General features: G+C 33.2%; 1 protein-coding gene, 6 non-coding genes and 1 pseudogene across 7 annotated transcripts in view; 4 read left to right on the top strand and 4 right to left on the bottom strand.

The window, feature by feature from the left end:
* Positions 1–21,809, top strand: part of LOC122263952 (rab-like protein 2A) — a 107,339-nt gene that overhangs the window by 60,829 nt on the left and 24,701 nt on the right. The window lies entirely within an intron of this gene.
* On the bottom strand, positions 9,307–9,499 carry LOC122263970 (U2 spliceosomal RNA). Its single transcript, XR_006224149.1, has one exon. It is a non-coding gene; the product is annotated as a U2 spliceosomal RNA (small nuclear RNA).
* On the top strand, positions 10,503–10,665 carry LOC122263953 (U1 spliceosomal RNA). Its single transcript, XR_006224133.1, has one exon. It is a non-coding gene; the product is annotated as a U1 spliceosomal RNA (small nuclear RNA).
* On the bottom strand, positions 11,478–11,618 carry LOC122263980 (U4 spliceosomal RNA). The gene has a single exon (XR_006224159.1). It is a non-coding gene; the product is annotated as a U4 spliceosomal RNA (small nuclear RNA).
* Positions 12,316–12,517, top strand: LOC122263973 (small nucleolar RNA U3). Its single transcript, XR_006224152.2, has one exon. It is a non-coding gene; the product is annotated as a small nucleolar RNA U3 (small nucleolar RNA).
* LOC147469265 (U2 spliceosomal RNA) lies at positions 18,277–18,474 on the bottom strand. Its single transcript, XR_015192122.1, has one exon. It is a non-coding gene; the product is annotated as a U2 spliceosomal RNA (small nuclear RNA).
* Positions 20,322–20,541, bottom strand: LOC147469264 (U2 spliceosomal RNA; annotated as a pseudogene).
* The window catches only part of LOC147469263 (U1 spliceosomal RNA), a 163-nt gene continuing 5 nt past the window's right edge, over positions 21,652–21,809 (top strand). Inside the window, exon 1 of the small nuclear RNA XR_015192119.1 lies at positions 21,652–21,809. This exon is cut by the window's right edge and continues 5 nt beyond it. This is a non-coding gene — a small nuclear RNA (U1 spliceosomal RNA).

Raw genomic sequence — 21,809 nt, 5'->3', positions numbered from 1 at the left:
TTCATATATCTTTATATGTTATATATATTTATTTATATTTATATATATTTATTTATATATATATATATATTATCATATATATGTATATATATATATTATCATATATATATATATATATTATCATATATATGTATATATATATATATATCATCATATATATGTATATGTATATATTACCATATATGTATATATATATTATCATATATATGTATATATATATTATCATATATATGTATATATATATTATCATATATGTATATATATATTATCATATATATGTATATATATATATATTATCATATATATGTATATATATATATTATCATATATATGTATATATATATATATATTATCATATATGTATATATATATATATTATCATATATATGTATATATATATATATATTATCATATATGTATATATATATATATTATCATATATGTATATATATATATATTATCATATATATATATATTATCATATATATGTATATGTATATATTATCATATATATGTATATGTATATATTATCATATATATGTATATGTATATATTATCATATATATGTATATGTATATATTATCATATATATGTATATGTATATATTACCATATATGTATATATATATTATCATATATATGTATATATATATTATCATATATATGTATATATATATTATCATATATGTATATATATATGTATATATATATATATTATCATATATATGTATATATATATATTATCATATATATGTATATATATATATATATTATCATATATGTATATATATATATTAACCCATTGCGTACGGGTGTCATGACATACATGACGTAGGAGCTTTGGCCTGACGACGGGCGTCATGACGTACACGACGTTCGGGGATTTTGGATCACTGTGCTATTTTATTTTGCTATGAAAAAGGAATGAGTGATGATGGCTACTGCAGTCCTAATTACTATAATTACCGTAATATCGTGCAAGCTTAACGTCCAAAACCTAGATGGCACCACTTTTTCCTAGCACCAGCAGGTGAGAGAGCCTTGAATGGCACCCATCCACGGTCTCTAGCATGCACTGTCTCTATAGAGCGATGGCACACACTAAGTTGATGAACCCTTGCTCTAAAGTACCGCCGATGAAGGATGTGCAGGCAGAACGAGAAGAGGAAGGTGACTCAATCCATACCCAGTGTCTAAAATGTGCTCCTGTGCCAATATTGATGTCTTTCACTGTGGCACTCACAGTCACAAGCACAGGTTTCATTCCTCTTCCCTACCTCTTCTTGTTATCTTTATTGTAGGTGGTTATATGTTTCGTATTCGTTCATGACAGTACAAAAATACGAAAAAATAAAGTTGCCTTTTGTCCTCCCATAAAACAGCAATACTTCTATCACATTGAGTATAAAGAAAATAATGAGCTAATATGGATAACATACTACAATTTTAGTCAACTGCAGCACTGATAGAGCTTGTCATACGGCACATATGAGTCTCTAAACTCAATAAAACACACAAAAAATAAAACACAAAAACCGCTCTAGTTTTACAATGAATGACTGAAAGAGATTTGGATGCTTCAAATTATATTGCTTCAAGTGGTCTCTCTCTAAAATAAAACCTATCCTGGAGGCTGGGCAAGCAAATTTATCTCCGTCTGCAATGGGTTAATATATTTATATATTCATGTATATATATGTATTTATATATATATATTTATATTTATATATGCATACATATATTTTTTATTTTTATTTATATATGTATTAATATATATTAAGGATATATTTATTTATATCCATATATATATAAATATATTCAATTTATATATATATATATATATATATATATATATATATATATATAGATGTTATATGTATATAAATATATTTATATATAATATATATAAATATATATATACTATATATATAAATATATTTATATATATATTATATATAAATTTAAATATATTAACTTTATATATTATATATATGTATATATTTATACATTTATATATATATTTATATATTTATACATATATTTATACATTTATATTTATATATACATTTATATATTTATATATTTACATATAAATCTATATTTATATATCTATATGTGTATATTTATACATTCATATATTATATATATATATATATATATATATATATATATATTCATATATATGTATTTATATATATATATATTTTTTTTTTTTTATATGGATAATATATACATATATATATATATATATATATATATATAATATATATATATATATATATATATATATATATATTTATTTATGTTAATGTGTATATCTCTATATATCTATATATATATTGATATATATCTATATATATGTATTTATATGTATGTATATTTATATACATATATATATATATATATATATATATATATATATATATATATATTACATTTATATTGATAAACATATTTATATGTTTATATACATATATATTTATTTTTTGTTTGTATATATATATATATATATATATATATTTACATTTATATTTACTTATGTGCATTTATATTTATGTATATTTATATACATACATATATATATATGTATTATATTTATATTTATATACATTTATAAATATATACATATATATTCATATATATATATAATGTTTATATTTATATATTTGTATTCATATTTATATATTTGTATATTTATATTTATTATATATCAAATATATATATATATATATATATATATATATATATATATATATATATATATATAATTTATATATAATATATATATATATAATATATATAGAGATAGATATATATGTGGATATATATAAATATTTATATATATATATATATTCATATATATCCAAATATATACATATATGTATATATATATACATATACATATATTTATATATTATCTATATATGTATACATATACATACACATATTTATATATTTTCATATATGGTTATATGTCATATATATTTATTTATATTTATATATATTTATATATATATATATATTATCATATATATGTATATATATAATCATATATATGTATATATATTCATATATTTATATATTCATGTATATTTATGTATCTATATATATATATTTATATTTATATATTCATACATATATATATTTTATTTATATTGATATAAATATATAAATATATTAAGTGTATATTTATTTATATCCATATATATAAATATATTAAATTTATATATATAGTATATATAAATATATTTATATATATTGTATATATAAATATATTTATGTATATTATATGTATATTATATATATAAATATATATATATATATTGTATATATAAATATATTTATGTATATTATATGTATATTATATATATAAATATATATATATATATTATATGTAAGTTTAAATATATTAACTTTATATATTATATATATGTATATGTATATTAATATTTATATTTATATTTATACATTTATATATATATTTATATATTTATACATATATTTATACATTTATATTTATATATACATTTATATATATATATATTTATATATATATATATATTTATATATAAATCTATATTTATATATCTATATGTGTATATTTATACATTTATATGTTATATATATATATATTCATATATATGTATTTATATATATATATATATTTGTTATATATTTATATGGATATATATGTATTTATTTATGTTAATGTGTATATCTCTATATATCTATATATATATATATTGCTACGCCAGTGGGTCTTTGTCTCTGTGCGAAACATGTGTTCCTAATAAAATGATGTAAGCTGGACAAACATGACGTAATGTCTGGACAAGCGGCGCGGAAGGAACGAGGCCAGGACAGACGCAGTTAGCTGCTGCCCCTGGGAAGACCTCGCGTGTGACCCTTGTGACCTGATATACTTTGTGTTGCCCTGTTATAAGCTGTATTGTGCAGTGTGATGTGCTGCTTTCCCCCCTGTATGGTGCCTATAGAAAAGTGTACGGGTAAATAACTAGTGTAAATAAAGGAAAGACGGTTATTGTGTGTTTATTTCGTGCCCTGCCTTGCCACGTGGTGTGGCCCCTCGTGGTGTTCTGGGACGCTGTGGTGTTCGGTGCCTCTTGGAGCTGTTCTGTGTTCACGACCCTGTGGTTATCACGCCGTCTGCCTAGCCTGCCTCGTGTTGGTGGCAGATAGACGAGGCGGCCGGCGTAACATTGGTGTCAGGAGTGGGATCAGTGATAATTGAACAGAGAGACACCCCGATTTATCATGGCGTCCAAAGATGGCGGCAGCCATGAGGGAGAGGAGGCAGGCAAGAGTGAGGTGAAGCCGAGCCAGATGGATCTGATCATTGCCATGCTGGCCGGTATGAGGGAGGAAATGGCACAAAGGGCTCATGAGGAGGAACAAAGGGCTCGTGAGCAGGAACAAAGGGCTCATGAGCAGGCACAAAGGGCAGAAGAGCAGGCACAGAGGGCATGGGAGCAGGCGCAGCATCTCGTCGAGATGCAGGCAAGGAAGGCAGAGGAACTGTTCTGCCATCTTGTTGAGGTGCAGGCAAGGAAGGCAGAGGAACAGTTCTGCCATCTTGTTGAGATGCAGGCAAGGAAGGCAGAGGAACAGTTTTGCCATTTTGTTGAGGTGCTACAGGATAATCTCGCATCTGTGAAGACGGAAACGCAGCGGTACACCGACAAAGCGTGCGGCAGCGTGAAGAGTGAACTGCCGGAGGAGGGGCAGACTCTGAAAGGCGAGGTTCAGGGCCTGAGGGAGGAGGTGAAAGCAGAAAGGCGGCGTCACGAGGTAGCAACGTCGCACGCGGAGAAGGCAGACGAGGTTCTGGCAACAGATGCCAGAGTGTCAGATTTACTGGGGTCTGCCTGGGGTCCGTGGCAGGGAACCCCCGGGCCTCGCAGCGTCGTGTCGGAGCCGGTGGCCGCTGCAGGAGGCTGGGGACCCATCGGAACCGCTCCCTTGGGTACAGGTGGCGGCAAACTCGGACCCGGTCAACCCGCCTCGTTGCCTCCCTCACCCCCTCCCTCCCCTCCGGGCGTGTTAGTTCACGGCACGCGTTCTCCACCCCGCAGCCCCTCGGCCTCCAGACATTCTGTGAGGCGTAAGCCAGCTGAGTACGACGGGAAGGTGGCCTGGGAGGCATATGTCGCCCAATTTGAAATGCTGCCACCTGTCCAGGCCTGGAATCAGGAAGAGAAGGCACTGCAGCTGGTAACAGCACTACGGGGCCCCGCGGTGGAAGTGTTGGGACATCTGCCGCCATCCCAACATGCCTCTTACACCGGCGTGGCGGAGGCTTCGCAACGCCGTTTCGGCCATCACCACCAGGCCGAGGTATATCGGGCCCGCTTGAAGAAGCGGACTCGTGAGCGTAGCGAGACGCTGTCCCAGCTGGCGCAAGATGTGGAGGCGCTGGTAAGGAGGTCGTACCCTACGGCTGCAGAAGAGATGATCGTGGTACTGGCCCGCGATTTCTTTGTCGACGCTTTGCAGGACCAGCAGCTGCAAATCTACGTCAAGCAGGCACACCCGGAGGACCTGCAGGTGGCGCTGGCGAGGGCCTTGGAGTTCGAGGCCTTCCTGAAGGGAACCAGTGGCCTAGAGCCGGCCGCCCAGAACCGCCGTGATCTCTGGGGCCGGAAAGTGAAAATGAAGGCAGTGTCGAGGAGGGTGAGCCAGTACAGATTCCACGGCTTGTGTTGGAGCTGTGGCGAAGAAGGGCACAGACGCAGTGCCTGTCCCAAGGCTAAGGAAGTGGTACAGGCGGAAAATTCGGACAGGCTGAAGAAGGGGGCCGAAACCCAGCCGTCCTCGGTTCCTGGACCCCGACTTGAGTAGCTGCCGTCGACAAACAGCACATGCAGGTGGAGGGCTCAGTAGATGGGAAGCCATGCCGCCTGACAGTGGACACTGGGGCTGAGAGACCCTAGTGCGGCCTGATATGTTGGCCACTACGCGACTTTCAGACGCACCACAGAGACTGTGTGGTGTCATGGGGCATTGTGTGCAGGTCAAGGGGCCAGTGGAGGCTCGTATCGGCGTGGGCAGCGCGGTGCAGCGGCTGCCGGTGTATGTCGCCGATCAGACGAGCCATGCTTGCTGGGCCTTGACTACCTGACGCAGAGTAAGGCGTGTGTCGACCTTGGACGGAAGCTGGTGAGGACGCACGGTGATGACGTGTCCTTGCTTCCGGAGGTTGGCTGTGCAGAGATAGTTACGGCTGAGCGACTGCACCTTGCCCCCAGGACAGAGCCTAGGATCCGGTGTCGACTGTCGAGAGAGATGCATGGAGTGGAAGGCATAGTGGAGCCCATTGAAAACCTGCAGCTGGCTGACGGCATAGCGGTCAGGCGGAGTCTTGTTGGAGCCAAGGATGAGGACGTGGCAGACGCTAACCAAGATGAGGACGAGCATTTGGACGGAGAGGGTGATGCAACAGAACCGCTGCCCACACCACTGCAGCGACCCCGGCGAGAGCGAAGAAAGCCGGGCTGGATGAAAGATTTTTATGTTGTTTCTGAGAACTAATTTACCATTATGTTTTCTTTTGTTTTGAAAGAATTTTGTTTGTTTCTGAGGAAGGATTTTTCTTTATGTTTTCTGTTGTTTATTTCATGTTTAGGCATGTCAGAGCAGACGGGTCGTCTGCTTGATAGGGGGGGATAGTGCTACGCCAGTGGGTCTTTGTCTCTGTGCGAAACATGTGTTCCTAATAAAATGATGTAAGCTGGACAAACATGACGTAATGTCTGGGCAAGCGGCGCGGAAGGAACGAGGCCAGGACAGACGCAGTTAGCTGCTGCCCCTGGGAAGACCTCGCGTGTGACCCTTGTGACCTGATATACTTTGTGTTGCCCTGTTATAAGCTGTATTGTGCAGTGTGATGTGCTGCTTTCCCCCCTGTATGGTGCCTATAGAAAAGTGTACGGGTAAATAACTAGTGTAAATAAAGGAAAGACGGTTATTGTGTGTTTATTTCGTGCCCTGCCTTGCCACGTGGTGTGGCCCCTCGTGGTGTTCTGGGACGCTGTGGTGTTCGGTGCCTCTTGGAGCTGTTCTGTGTTCACGACCCTGTGGTTATCACGCCGTCTGCCTAGCCTGCCTCGTGTTGGTGGCAGATAGACGAGGCGGCCGGCGTAACAATATATATATATATATATATATATATATATATATATATATATATATATATATATATATATATGTATTCATATGTATATTTATATATATGTATTCATATGTATATATATCGATATACATATACATATATATATATATATTATATTTATATTGATAATTATATTTATATATTTATATACATATATTTTTATTTTTTGTTTTTATATATATATATATATATATATATATATATATATACAAAGATATATTTACATTTATATTTATATATATGCATCTATATTTATGTATATTTATATATATACATACATATATATATATATATATATATATGTATTATATTTATATATATAAATATATTTGTATCAATCTATATATATTAACATATATATATATTAATTTATATTTGCATATTTATATATATTTTTATATATATATATGTATTTATGTATATTTATGTATATATATGAATATATATATATTTATATATGCATATTTATACACATTATGTGTGTACATGTGTATTTGTATATGTATACATGTATATATTTGATATATATGTATGTATTTATGTATGTAGTTATACATTTGCATAAACATACATGTAAATATGTACATTTATACATGTAAATATATGTTTATATACATATATATATATATGCAAGTTAACACTTATATTTACATATGCATATATGTATGTATGTACATGAATATACACTTATTTATGTACATATGTATTTGCATATATATAGAGAGAGTGAGGTAGATAGATAAATATATAGATATTTACATAAATATGTATATATAAATATATATACATATATATGGATATATATATACATATGTATACTGTATATATATTTATATAGAATATACATATACATATGTTTATGTTTACTCATATGCATACACTCACATATAAACATCACACATTACAATAAGTGGCCAGACATGGCTAGACGTCGATAAACATAATTTTCCTAGACTGCAGTTTACTCCTTTACACACTTCCGAACTTTCGATTGGGTTTCTTGATAAAACATATTGTCATTTAACATAATTATCACGTGGTAACTGTCAGGTGCAGCACAACAGTAACCATTTTTTATAATGCCATTTAACTTAACCCATTGCCGACGGGGGATAGATTTACTTACACAGGCTCCAGGATGAGTTTTATTTCTGATCGAGGCAGCTTCTGCAACATAATTTGATTTTTCCCACTCCATTTTAGTCACTCATTGTAGAGCTAGATCCATATTTGTGTTTTGTTTTTTTGTGTGTTTTACTGTTTTTAGAAATTTATATCTGTCATATCACAGGCTCCATCAATTCTGCAGTTGACTAAAATTGTAGTTCAGGGTCCATATCAACTTATTTTTTTTTCTTTACACTCAATGTGATAGAAGTATTACTGTTTTAGGGGGACAAAAAAACAACTTTATTTTTTCGTATTTCTGTGCTGTCACGAACAAACACGAAACTTATAACCATCCAAAATGAAGAGGTTGGGAAGAGGAAGGAAACTTGTGCTTTTGACAGTGAGTGCCACAATAAAAGGCATCCCTACTGGCACAGGGGCACATTGTAGGCATTGGGCATGGTGTAAGTCACCTTCCTCCTCTCGTTCTGCCTGCACATCTTTCATCTGCGGTACTTTAGAGTAAGAGGTCGGGAACTTGCGATCTGCCATCACTCTATAGAGATAGTGCTTGCTAGAGATCGTAGATGGGTGCCATTCAAGGCTCTCTCTCCTGCTGGTGCTAGAAGAAAGTGGTGCCATCTAGGTTTTGTAAGTGAGTTGAAAACCATTTTGCTTATTATTACGGCAGTTATAATAATTATGACTGCAATTGTCAACATCACTCACTCATTACTTATAGCACAATAAAATAACATAGTGATACAGAATCCCCGAACGCCATGACGCCCATTGTCAGGCAAGAGGTCCTGCGTCATGTATGACGAAAAAACACGTCATCCGTCGTTAACGGGTTAATATGGCAAGGCGTAGATCTGCTCTGAAATTAACTATTAATCTTCCATCCGATCCCGATCAGGTGGTAAATGTGAATGAAATGATGAAATGGTAAATACCATTTATGTTAGGATATTGTTTTATTATTATGTCAGATTTTATGCTCCCCGTGGGGAGTGGACCAATCCCGGAGGTACTGCAATACCGGGCCGATCCGCGGCAAAGGTGGAGCAAGCCCCTAGCACTTCGCCATATTCCAAAAATCAGTTTAATATCGTAGATCCCACATGGGGATCGTATCAGATATTAAGCTGATAAGAACAGATACTACACTTTGATCTTAGCCAAAAGGCCGAGAAGCGATAAAGAAAATAGATTGAAAGAATCCTCCACAAAATATTCCTGAAGACTTATTGTTGAAGCCTTTTCGGTTACAGAACGGCACAAGTAATGTCAAGTTGGCACTTAATTCTTAATCAGCTTCAACTACTTTTGTTTCATACATGAGTTTCGATAAAGGCTAATAATATTCATATGTTAATATAATTGTCTATGAAAAAGAGAAATAGACATTTAAAAATTATTACTTCTCCCAAAATCGTAATTTCCCCAGGCATTCAAAAACACATGCACATCCACACACACATACATATACATACATATATATATATATAAATATATATTGTGATGCATTTTCTCCAAATGCATATGTAAATATAATGTATATGTATATATATACACAAATTGTGATGTATTTTCTCCATATATATATATTGTGATTTATTTTCTCCAAATATATATATATATTGTGATGTATATTTTCCAAATGCATATATATGTATATATATGCATATATATGCATATAAATACATACACATACATACATATAAATACATACATTACATATTTAAACATATATGTTGGAAGGTATATTCCCTCAGAACAATGGAATGTTAACTTGAGTTTACCCCAAGAAAAGATACATTTTCTATATATGAATGTTGTCATATATATGTATATACATACATTGTTCACATAAGTTTAATGTTGTGTGTGTGCTTTGGATTTGTTATGAATAGATGTGCTTCATTACTAGCAAGTGAAATTTCCTGATATATAAATAAACAGTAATTTACTTTAGATTAACAGTAAGTTGCCACCATGTGGTGAGTACTAGCGAGATATTTTTGTTCAGTTAATTTGTAAATGAATGTCATATTGGACTACTTTATGACATAGTAATTTTTATTTTTTGGAAATTGGGTTTAGGGAGATACTTAAAAGCTAACTTTAATGCATAAATCGTTAGAATCCGCGTAGTGTTTTCAGTGAGTGGCAGCGTGGGTTGGCGCGTCGGCCGGGAAGGCATACTTACCTGGCACAGGAGATACCGTGATCACGAAGGCGGTTCTCCCAGGGCGAGGCTCACCATTGCACTCCGGTGGCGCTGACCCCTGCGATTAACCCAAATGTGGTTAACTCGAGTGCGCAATTTTTGGTAGCGGGGGACTGCGTTCGCGCTATCCCCCTTAAAACAAATCATTGTGATAAAATTGAATGCAAATTATTCGCTTACATAGTACTTGTTTCTTAACTGGAAAGTGGTCATATTCGTATATTGTGACCGGCGTCTACAATCATTTAGATTGGTTTATGAAATTGAGAGCAATCTTACCCTTATTTTTTCTTTTAGGATGATGTGATTACGAATATATTACTCCAGTGATTGGTGGGGATGTTGCTCTTTCTTTGTTTAGCTGTGATAGCTAGAGAAGTTTTCAGAATGTCATACGAATAGGTATGTGTATCCTCCCCCTAACAATGCAAGAAATCTAGTATTTATTCATTTCGTGATGTCTTACCTTTATACCTGCGATTGAATAGAATCGGGAGTATAGCAGCATACACTGCCTTGACATGATAAACACATGGTGGATCAGCTTCAAAACGTTGTTGATGGTGTTACAGAAAAAAAAAAAATGAGTAAGACTCAGTTGTTACCTATCGTGGTATTTTCTTTTGCACTTCAGAAGCATTTTACAAGCATTTGGAGCATAATATGAAGACTTCTTGGCCAGTTCTCTAAACTTGGCAACAGTAGTAAGGGGATATGAAGGCTCTCAGGGTTCCATTAAGAAAAGAAGGCATACCTATACATGTAAATTTATAGGAAATTATATGGTGCATGCATAAGTTTAGCTGACATTTTATTGCGTTATAGAACAACCACATTTACTTTGTTAATAAAAATCAAGGAGAGTAGAGGGAAGGATTTATTTCAAGTATCATACATATTCAGTTATTAATTATTGTATTTTCTCAAGATTGTATGCGTTTTGCAGCCCTTGATCGGGCTCTTAAAAATTGCCGTAGCCGTCGGTATTTCACGACGCCCAGGCGGGGTATTGGGAAAAGTTTTCAACTAGCAATAATCGCACCTCGGTTAAACCTCATTGGTTACGATACTGCCACTGCGCAAAGCTAAAGAAAATACGCCACCCGACAAACCAACCAAGAAATACTGAGGACTTCAATTGTGTGTCTATTATTAAGAAATCTCGTTTTCTGTCTAGTACTCTGAAGAAAATTTAACTATTCTCTACTTATTATATATATTAAGCTTTGATAATATCATTGTTGTAGATGAACACTGATAAAGGAAGTAAGAACGGTTTTTTGTGCATAGTCGATCATATATATATATATTTTTTTTTTCTTATTTGCCAAATTCAATGTTTAAAAATGTAATTAGATTTTGGTTTCTACTTACTATGGGAACCCTTGTTTAACCCTTGTTTTTTTTTTCAATAATACGAGTCGCTTGTGAAATACTGTGCTTGAACTTCGGCAGAATACATTTACATTCTGTCTGTAAAACGATATAAAAATATTGTTCATATGATTATTCATTTTCTTTTATATGTGTAGATATCGAGAAATATTCTTGCGCCGCAATTATGAATTGAATATTTGATATTGAAATTATTGTGACTTGTTGGCTAATTTACTTTTGGCCTAAGATATTTTAAAATGATTGTGAATTATTCATATCAAACAATTGTAGGACTGTTCACGGTACGGGAAAATCACCCAAACATAAGCTAACAAAAAAATGTTTAAAATTTCACATGAAGTCATCAGTAACTCTCGGTTAGACAGACGGCTTTCGTGTGGAAAAGTATGATCATACTTCATAGGATCAATTCTATAGTGTGATTGCCGAGTCCCTCGTCAAGAAACTCGGATAAAATTCAACCATGATGAGGATATTCAGTGTGATCCTCTGAGCGGGAAGCGGTTCTTACGTTCATTCGTAAGAACATTGATGACCGTTCTGGCATGGGAAACTATGTCCAGAGGAGGTTCACACAGGCTGAGTGGTTGAATGACAATCCACTAGAATTGTCTTAACTTTTGAAGTCTCCTTCTCAGGAGAAACAAAAAATCATATTAAAGTTCTCTACTTCAGACAGACAGCTGATTGTTGTTAGTATACTAGAATGAGGGTATTTTTGTCGTAAATAATGATTCTATGATTTGGCATATGGCGGGAAGAACTACGCGTCGCATGGATCAGTACTTCCTATATTTAGTAAGATTGGGGGGGGGGGGGATCCTACTTGTATCAGCTATCATTTTCCACCGCGCCCTCTCAGGGGTATGCCCAACCCGAAAGGCAACTATAAAAGCTGAAGAAAAAAAACAAAGAAAAAACAGAAAAAGAGAAGGAAACGAAAACCTATCGAGATGTGGCAAAACATACCGTCTCTGAAACTTTAGATGTCGTCAAGGAAGCCACCCAGATGAACATCCTCCAGCTTTCTGACTCCTTATCGACTCAGATCCTTACCATCCTCCTACATGCCCATCTCCTAAACCTCGGCACCCCCGGGTGTTTCGAGGCTGAACTAAAGAAAGGCCTTGAGTGAGCTGGACTTACTTCCGTTAATCTTGGCAATGATGTTGACTCACACCGGATCTTCCGAGTAATTCCTGCAGCACGAAGCACTCAGACAGGAGAGCGAAACCAATCATGCCAAGAGAGTAACGACACAAATACCAAGCTACCACCTGCACAAACTGCAGGCCCTACCACTCAGCCACAAGAAGTCGAGAGACAGCCACAGAGCACAAAAACGCGCACCTTGATAGCAGGAGCATCCTCACAGGAGAGCCTCGCCAGCAGCACCACATCACACCAAAGGGCGCTCGATACCCAGATTGATATCGTCGGTACACAGGGGATCGAGATGGAGGAGGAGGAGCTTGTGATCGACGATTCCGTACCAGGACCCAGTCACTGTGTGTCCTAAGCAGTGCCGACATACCACTCAGCTTCTCAAAGAACAGAATACAAAAAGCTGGACGACGGCACCCCAACCGATCCTAAAGTACTGGGCTTACGTCTTCATGCAGAAGACCCAAAGAAATACAATAATAAAAGCAGGAAACACATAGAAGAAATAAAAAAGGGAGCCATCAAATATACTTTCAATAACCCTATGTTCCAATCAGTAAACTTCGAAACAAAAATCCTAAAACACTTAAAACAAGGAGAAATCGAACTAAATTTCAAACTGATTGAAAAAGCCAAAAACTTTAAAAAGATCAGGAATGGGTACGAGGAAACGAAAGGAAGGCCAGAGGATAAAAAGAAAACTAATTAAAATGACAAGGCTTAATATCCTGCAACACAATGTACGACATTGGAGTACCGAAAGATCGAGAGAGTTGGCTAATGCATATCGGGAGATTGACCCGGACATCATCCTTATTAATAGCCACGGCAAAAAAGAGACGGAGGGACTCAAACTTTACCAATACAATACATATAATTCCAATAAATCCGGAGAATTGAACAATGGAGTGGCCATAGCTATCAAACAAGGCATAAAACTCCGTATCATTGACAATTTCCAATCAGAGATGCTGGCAATCCAGATAGATCCTGCAGAGGGGCCTATCATAGCCACCTCGTATCTACCACCAAGAAGGCCCTTCCTACCATATCCTGATTTCTTGCGTCTACTAAGAATTGATAACCTGTTTATCTCTTGGGAGACTTAAATGCCAGACACCGAATCCTCGGGCATAACAACAACAATGAGGTGGGCTCCAGACTGGCAGACTTCATATACAATGGGCAAGCAACTATCCTTGGTCCACATTTTGCAACCTTTATCACGCAAAATGCAGCTTCCACCCCTGACCTTGTTATTGCCAACAAACACGGTCATCTTAATGCTTACCTAAAACAAGGTCCACTAACAACAAGTGACCATCTGCCGATTCATGTCATCCTTTCTACATCGCCCATCATGGTCCCCACGCAACCACGATATAAATATAAAAATGCGGATTGGGAAAAATTTAAAGAAATACTAAGTAACTCCCCGAGAACCAACCTTGAAAATCAACATCACTCTGCATTAGACACCGAAGCAAAAAAATGGTTAAAAGAAATTAAAGAGGCAAAAGAACCAAGCATCCCGAAAACAACCTTTCGTACCATCTACCTCAAAACAAATGGAGATCTCAATCAAAGGAAAGCCATTTACGAAAACCTAAAAACTCAAGCTGAAAGAACAGGATGGACCACAGAATTAAGAAACCAATATTGACAACTCCAAATTGAAATCCAAGAAATTGCAAAATCTATCTCACGGCAAACAACAGAAGTCTCCAATAACACGAATGATCCGGCAACCTTTTGGCGGAAGATTCACCAAATGAGAGGAAATAATAATTCATTCTCCCCATACATTCTGGATGCAAACAACAGCAAAATATTCGATACAGATGGCAAAGAAAAGATAAACAGATATTGGAGCAAAATTTTTAACATCTCGGAGGAGGAGAATTTACTTTTCAACCAACAACACGAGCAGGTGGTCCTAAGAGATCTCCAACTATTCCCAAATAAGATCAACCCAGATGATCGAATAGATCTCAGTAAACTCTCCGATGAAAAACACCTAATTGCAGAAATAACGGTGGAGGAAATTAAGACGACCACTAAAAACATGAAAAACAAAGCTGCAGGAAAAAAACAAATAAATAAGACTGATCTCATTAACATACCTGAGAACTCTCTCATAAAACTAAAAAATCCATTCAATGCCTCACTATCCGCCGGGTACTTTCCGAAACCCTTTAAAGCTGCCACCATCACCCTTATTCCTAAGTCTGGCAAGCCACCAAACAGACCTGAAAACTTCCGTCCGATTTCTCTCCTCGAAATTCCTGGCAAGATATTTGAAAAATTCATTAACACCCGACTAATGAGCCATCTTGAAGACCGCAATATATTAAACGAAAACCAATACGGTTTCAGAAGAGGAAAGGGGACCACAAGTGCAATAGCCATTGCGTACGAAAATATAGCCAACGCAGTAGCCCTCAAAAAGCAGTGTCATGTCATCCTCAGAGACGTATCCAAAGCTTTTGACAAGGTTTGGCACCAAGGATTACGTCATAGATTAATAGACGCACAAATGCCCGACCCACTCACAAAATTACTAAGTAGCTTTCTGAAAGACCGTAAAGGTCACATAAAAATTGGAAGCACCCTTGGCAACGAGATCGACCTCAAAAGCGGTGTCCCACAAGGAAGCGTCATCTCGCCTTCTCCTTTGCCTATGCAGACGATATAACCCAAATAATAACACATCCGAGCAAATCCAAAATAATCATTGCCCTCCAAACCCACAATGCTATAGCCTTAATTAAAAAATTTGAAAAAGATTGGAAAATCAAAACAAACAATCAAAAATTTCAAATGATATCGGCTGCCAAACTCGCACCATTACCAATCTCAATAGACAACAACGAGATTCCTTTCAGCCAAAACGGCAAGTTACTCGGGCTCCAAATAGGTTGCAGAGGATTCGCTCCTCACGTCACAGAGCGAGCAAGACTCGCAAACAAACAGCTTACCATGTGTAAGAGATTCTCGGCATGCACTGAAAAAACAAAACTACATCTGTACAAAGCCTTAATTAGACCCATTTTGGAATACCCACCAGTACCGCTAAATACCATCTCCACATCACTCATGTTAAAAATACAGGCGGTACAGAATAAAGCACTGATTAGAGCATCAGGTGCCCGTTATCCAAACATACCCTCGGCAATACAGCTACACGAAAGATACAACATAATCCCGATGAACTTAAGAATACATCACCTTGCCAGAAATTTTTATACATATCCAAATATATACATATATGTATATATATACATATCTTTCTATATTATCTATATATGTATACATATACATACACATATTTATATATTTTCATATATGATTATATGTTATATATATATTTATTTATATTTCTATATATGTATTTATATATATTATCATATATATCTATATATATCTATCTATATATATTCATATATTTATATATTCATGTATATTTATGTATTTATATATATATATATTTATATTTATATTTATATAATCATACATATATATTTTTTATTTATATTTATATATATAAAATATATTAAGTATATATTTATATATATATGTATATATATATAAATATATTAAATTTATATGTATCATATATATAAATATATTTATATATCTATATAATTATATATAAATTTGAATATATTGAATTTATATATTAATATTTATATTTATATTTATACATTTATATATATTTATATTTATATCTATACATTTATATATACTTTTATTTATATTTATACATTTATGTATATATTTATATATATATGCATATACTTATACATTTATATATATATATATATATATATATATATATCTATATATATATATATATATATATTTATGTATAAATCTATATATATATATATTAATATATATATATATTATATATATATATATATATATATATACATATATATTTTATATATATATATATATATTATTATATATTTATATGCTTAATATATATATATTATTTTTTTTGTATATAATAGTTAATGTGTTATCTCTATATATCTATTCTTTAGAATAGTTATGTTATATATTTAATGTATATTTATATATGTGTTTATATGTATATGTTTCGTCACCGCATATATATATACATTCTATATATATCAAAATATTTGTATCAATATATATATTACCTATATATATTTATTATTTATATTGATATATATATATATGTTCTAGATTTAAAAACTTATAATATATATATTATTTTTATTTATATATATATATATATTTATATTTATATATATGCATATGTGTGACATTTATGTATATTTTATATACATATATAAATATACTGTATGCATTTATGTATGTAAGTTATACATTTGCAATAAGATTAATGTTAGAAATATGTACAATTTATACATATGGAATAATATGTTATATACTATATGACTATGCAAGTTAAACTTATATTTACATATGCATTATATATATATGTATGGCCATTATATTCACTTTAGTTATGTCAGTTGTATTTGTATATATTTATTTATATATATATAATTATATTTGTATCAATCTATATATATTAACATATCACACACATATATATATTTAACATTATATATTTTGTATATATATTATTTGTGAGAGAGAGAGCGGTAGATTATATGTTTTATATATATGTTTTTTTTTTAGTATATATATATATATTATATATATATATATATATATATATATTACATATATCTACATTTTATATATGTAAACTGCATTTATGTTTATATAGAATATACATATATGTACGTTTATGTTTACACATATGCATACACTCACATATAAACATTATACATTACAATGTAAGTGGCCAGACGTGGCTAGACGTCGATAAACATGATAATTTTCTTTAACTGCAGTTTACTCCTTTACACATTTACGAACATTCAATTGGGTTTCTTGATAAAAAATATTGTCATTTAACATAATTATCACGTGGTAACTGTCAGGTGCAGCACAACAGTAACCATTTTTTATAATGTCATTTAACTTAATATGGCAAGGCGTAGATCTGCTCTGAAATTAACTATTAATCTTCCATCCGATCCTGGATCAGGTGGAGGAAATGGGAATAAAATGAAAATGGTAAAATACCATTTTATTAAGGTATTAATTCATTATTAGGCAGAGTTTTATGCTTCCCCGTGGGTGAGTGGACCAATCCCGAGGTATGCAATACCGGGCCGATTCCGCGGCCAAAGGTGGAGCAAGCCCCTAGCACTTCGCCATATTTCCAGAAAAATCAGTTTAAAATCGTTAGATCCCACATGGGGTCGTATCAGTTATTAAGTGTTAAGAAAAAACAGTACTACACTTGATCTTAGCCAAAAGGCCGAGGAAGCGATAAAGAAATTTGTTTGAAGAATCCTCACAAAATATTTCTGACGACTTATTGTTAAAGCTTTTATCGTTATAGAACGGCACACAAGTAATGTCAAGCTTGGCACTTAATTCTTACTCAGTTTTCAACTACTTTTGTTTCCATTAACATGAGTTTCATAAAGGTTAATTAATATAATCGATGTTAATGTAATTGTCTATGAAAAAGCAGTAAATTAGACATTTAAAAAATTGTTACTTTTCCCAAAAATCGTAATTTAACCCAGGCATTCAAAAAAACACATGCACATCCACAACACACACATATACATACATACATTATGTGTGTAATTATATTTGTATGTGTATATGTATACTATATATATAATTTAATTTTATGTATTGCTTTTTTTGATGCATTTATCTCATTTGAATGCAGTTATAGATTTGCATAAATAATGTTATGTATACATTTTATATACATAATTGTGATGCATTTTTGTTTCAAATATTTTATTGTACATGTATACATATGTCCATATATCATTATACTTATAGATATGCCAAGTGTTAATACTTATATTTTCCAAATGCATAATATATATATGTCTGTACATTATGTAGGAATATTACTTACACTTAGTTATGTACCATATGTATTTGTATATATTTGTATTATTATTATATATTATATATATATATATTATATTTATATATATACCACACCACTCTCACCATATATAACATATATATATATATTATGAGAGAGGGAGAGAGCGGTTTAGATAGATTAAATATGGAGAGCGAGAGAGCGGTTAGATAGAAAAATATTTATTTATTTACATAAATATGTATATATATGTATGTATATATATATAATATTAATGCTATATTATATATATTGCATATGTTAAACTGCATTCATTGTTTATATCGAATATACATATACGTACGTTTATGGTTTTACACATAGCATACATCACATCAAAACTACATTATATCATTTCAATAATAAGAGGCCAAGGATCCACCGTTGGTAGACATCGGCTCTGACTCTATCCTAAACTGATAGTTTTCCTTAACTGTAGTTTACTCTTTTACACACTTACGAAATTTCGATAGACGGATTTCTTGATAAAAGAGGATATTTGTTCAATTTAACATATATTAATCACGATATATGCATATGTAAACTGCATTTATGTTTATATAGAATATACATATACGTACGTTTATGTTTACACATATGCATACACTCACATATAAACATTATACATTACAATATAAGTGGCCAGACGTGGCTAGACATCGCTAAACATGATAGTTTTCCTTAACTGTAGTTTACTCTTTTACACACTTACGAACATTCGATTGGGTTTCTTGATAAAAGATATTGTCATTTAACATAATTATCACGTGGTAACTGTCAGGTGCAACACAACAATAACCATTTTTTATAATTTCATTTAACTTTATATGGCAAGGCGAAGATCTGCTCTGAAATTAACTATTAATCTTCCATCCGAACCTGAACAGGTGGGAAATGTGAATAAAATGAAATGGTAAATACCATTTATATTAAGGTATTATTACATTATTATGTCAGATTTTATGCTCCCCGTGGGGAGGGTAAACTGTCAGGTGCCTAACACAACAATAACAATTTTTTTTAATTCATTTAACTTATATGGCAAGGCGAAGACTGCTCTGAAAGTAACTATTAATCTTCCATCCGATCCTGATCAGGTGGGAAAATGTGAATAAAAGAAATGGTAAATACCAGTTATATTAAGTATTAATTCATTATTTATGTCAGATTTATGCTCCCCGACCAATCCCGGGGGTACTTGCAATACCCGGGAGATCCCGCGGCATAAGGTGGACCAATCCCGGGGTTACTGCAATTACCGGGCCGAATCCGCGGCAAAGGTGGAGCAACGCCCCCTAGCCACTTCGCCATATTTCCAAAAAATCAGTTGTAATATCGTAGGATCACCACAAGGGGGATCGTTATAGGGGGGGATATTAAGTGATAAGAACAGGATAATACACTTTGATCTCCTCGACAATAGCCAAAAGGCCGAAGAAAAGAGCGCTTGATAAAGAAAATTGTTTGAAAGAAGCCTCAACAAAAATATTCCTGAGATTTTATTGTTTTTATTTTTTTTTTAAAGCTTTTTCGGTTTTATTTAAGAACTGGCACAGTAATGGCAAGTTGGCACTTAATTCTTAATCAGTTTTTCAACATACTTTGTTTCATACATGAGTTTCGATTTAAAGGGTAATAATAATCATATTTAATGTAAATTTTCTATGAAAAAAAAAAAAAAGAAAAAAGAGAAGGAAATTGACAATTTAAAAAAATTGTTTACTTTTCCAAAATCGTAATTTACCCAAGGCATTCAAAAACACATCACATCCACATACCACACACATATACATTACATACATATATATTATAATATATATATATATTATAATATATATATATATATATATTTATATTGATGAATGCATTTTCTCCTCAAATGATATATAAATTAATGATATATGTATATATATACATAAATTGTGATGCATTTTTTCAAATATATTTATATTGTGTTGTATTTTCCGCCCAAATTAATATATATAATAAATTGTGTTGTATATTTTCCAAATGATATATGTGTTTATATATGCATAATAAATACTTATATTACATATTTAAAAACGTATATGATGGAAGCGTATATTTTTCAGAAACAATGGAATCGTTAACTTGAGTTTACCCCAAGAAAAGTTATACATTTTCTATATACGAATGCTATCATTATATATGTATATACATACATTGTTACAGATAATTGTAATGTTGTGTGTGTGCTTTGGATTTGTTATGGAATAGATGTGCTTTTATTTTTCATTACTAGCAAGCGAAATTAACTGATATATAGATAAACAATAATTTACTTTAGATAAACAGTAAGTTGCCACCCTGTGGTGAGTACTAGCGTTATATTTTATATTCAGTTAATTTGTAAATGAATGTCATATTGGACTAATTTATGATGACAGTAATTTTTAATTTTTGAAAATTGGGTTTAGGGAGATATCAGGAGTATTTCATAAACTTAAAAGCTAACTTTAATGTATAAATCGTTAGAATCCGCGTGGTGTTTTCAGTGAGTGGCAGCGTGGGTTGGCGCGTCGGCCGGGAAGGCATACTTACCTGGCACAGGAGATACCGTGATCACGAAGGCGGTTCTCCCAGGGCGAGGCTCACCATTGCACTCCGGTGGCGCTGACCCCTGCGATTAACCCAAATGTGGTTAACTCGAGTGCGCAATTTTTGGTAGCGGGGGACTGCGTTCGCGCTATC

This window comes from Penaeus japonicus, unplaced genomic scaffold (assembly GCF_977035675.1).
Source record: "Penaeus japonicus unplaced genomic scaffold, GWHDUDI00000001_assembly GWHDUDI00000022, whole genome shotgun sequence".
Lineage (NCBI taxonomy): Eukaryota > Metazoa > Arthropoda > Malacostraca > Decapoda > Penaeidae > Penaeus > Penaeus japonicus.
Note: the sequence above shows the minus strand (reverse complement) of the source record. Positions and strands in the feature narration are given on the sequence as shown.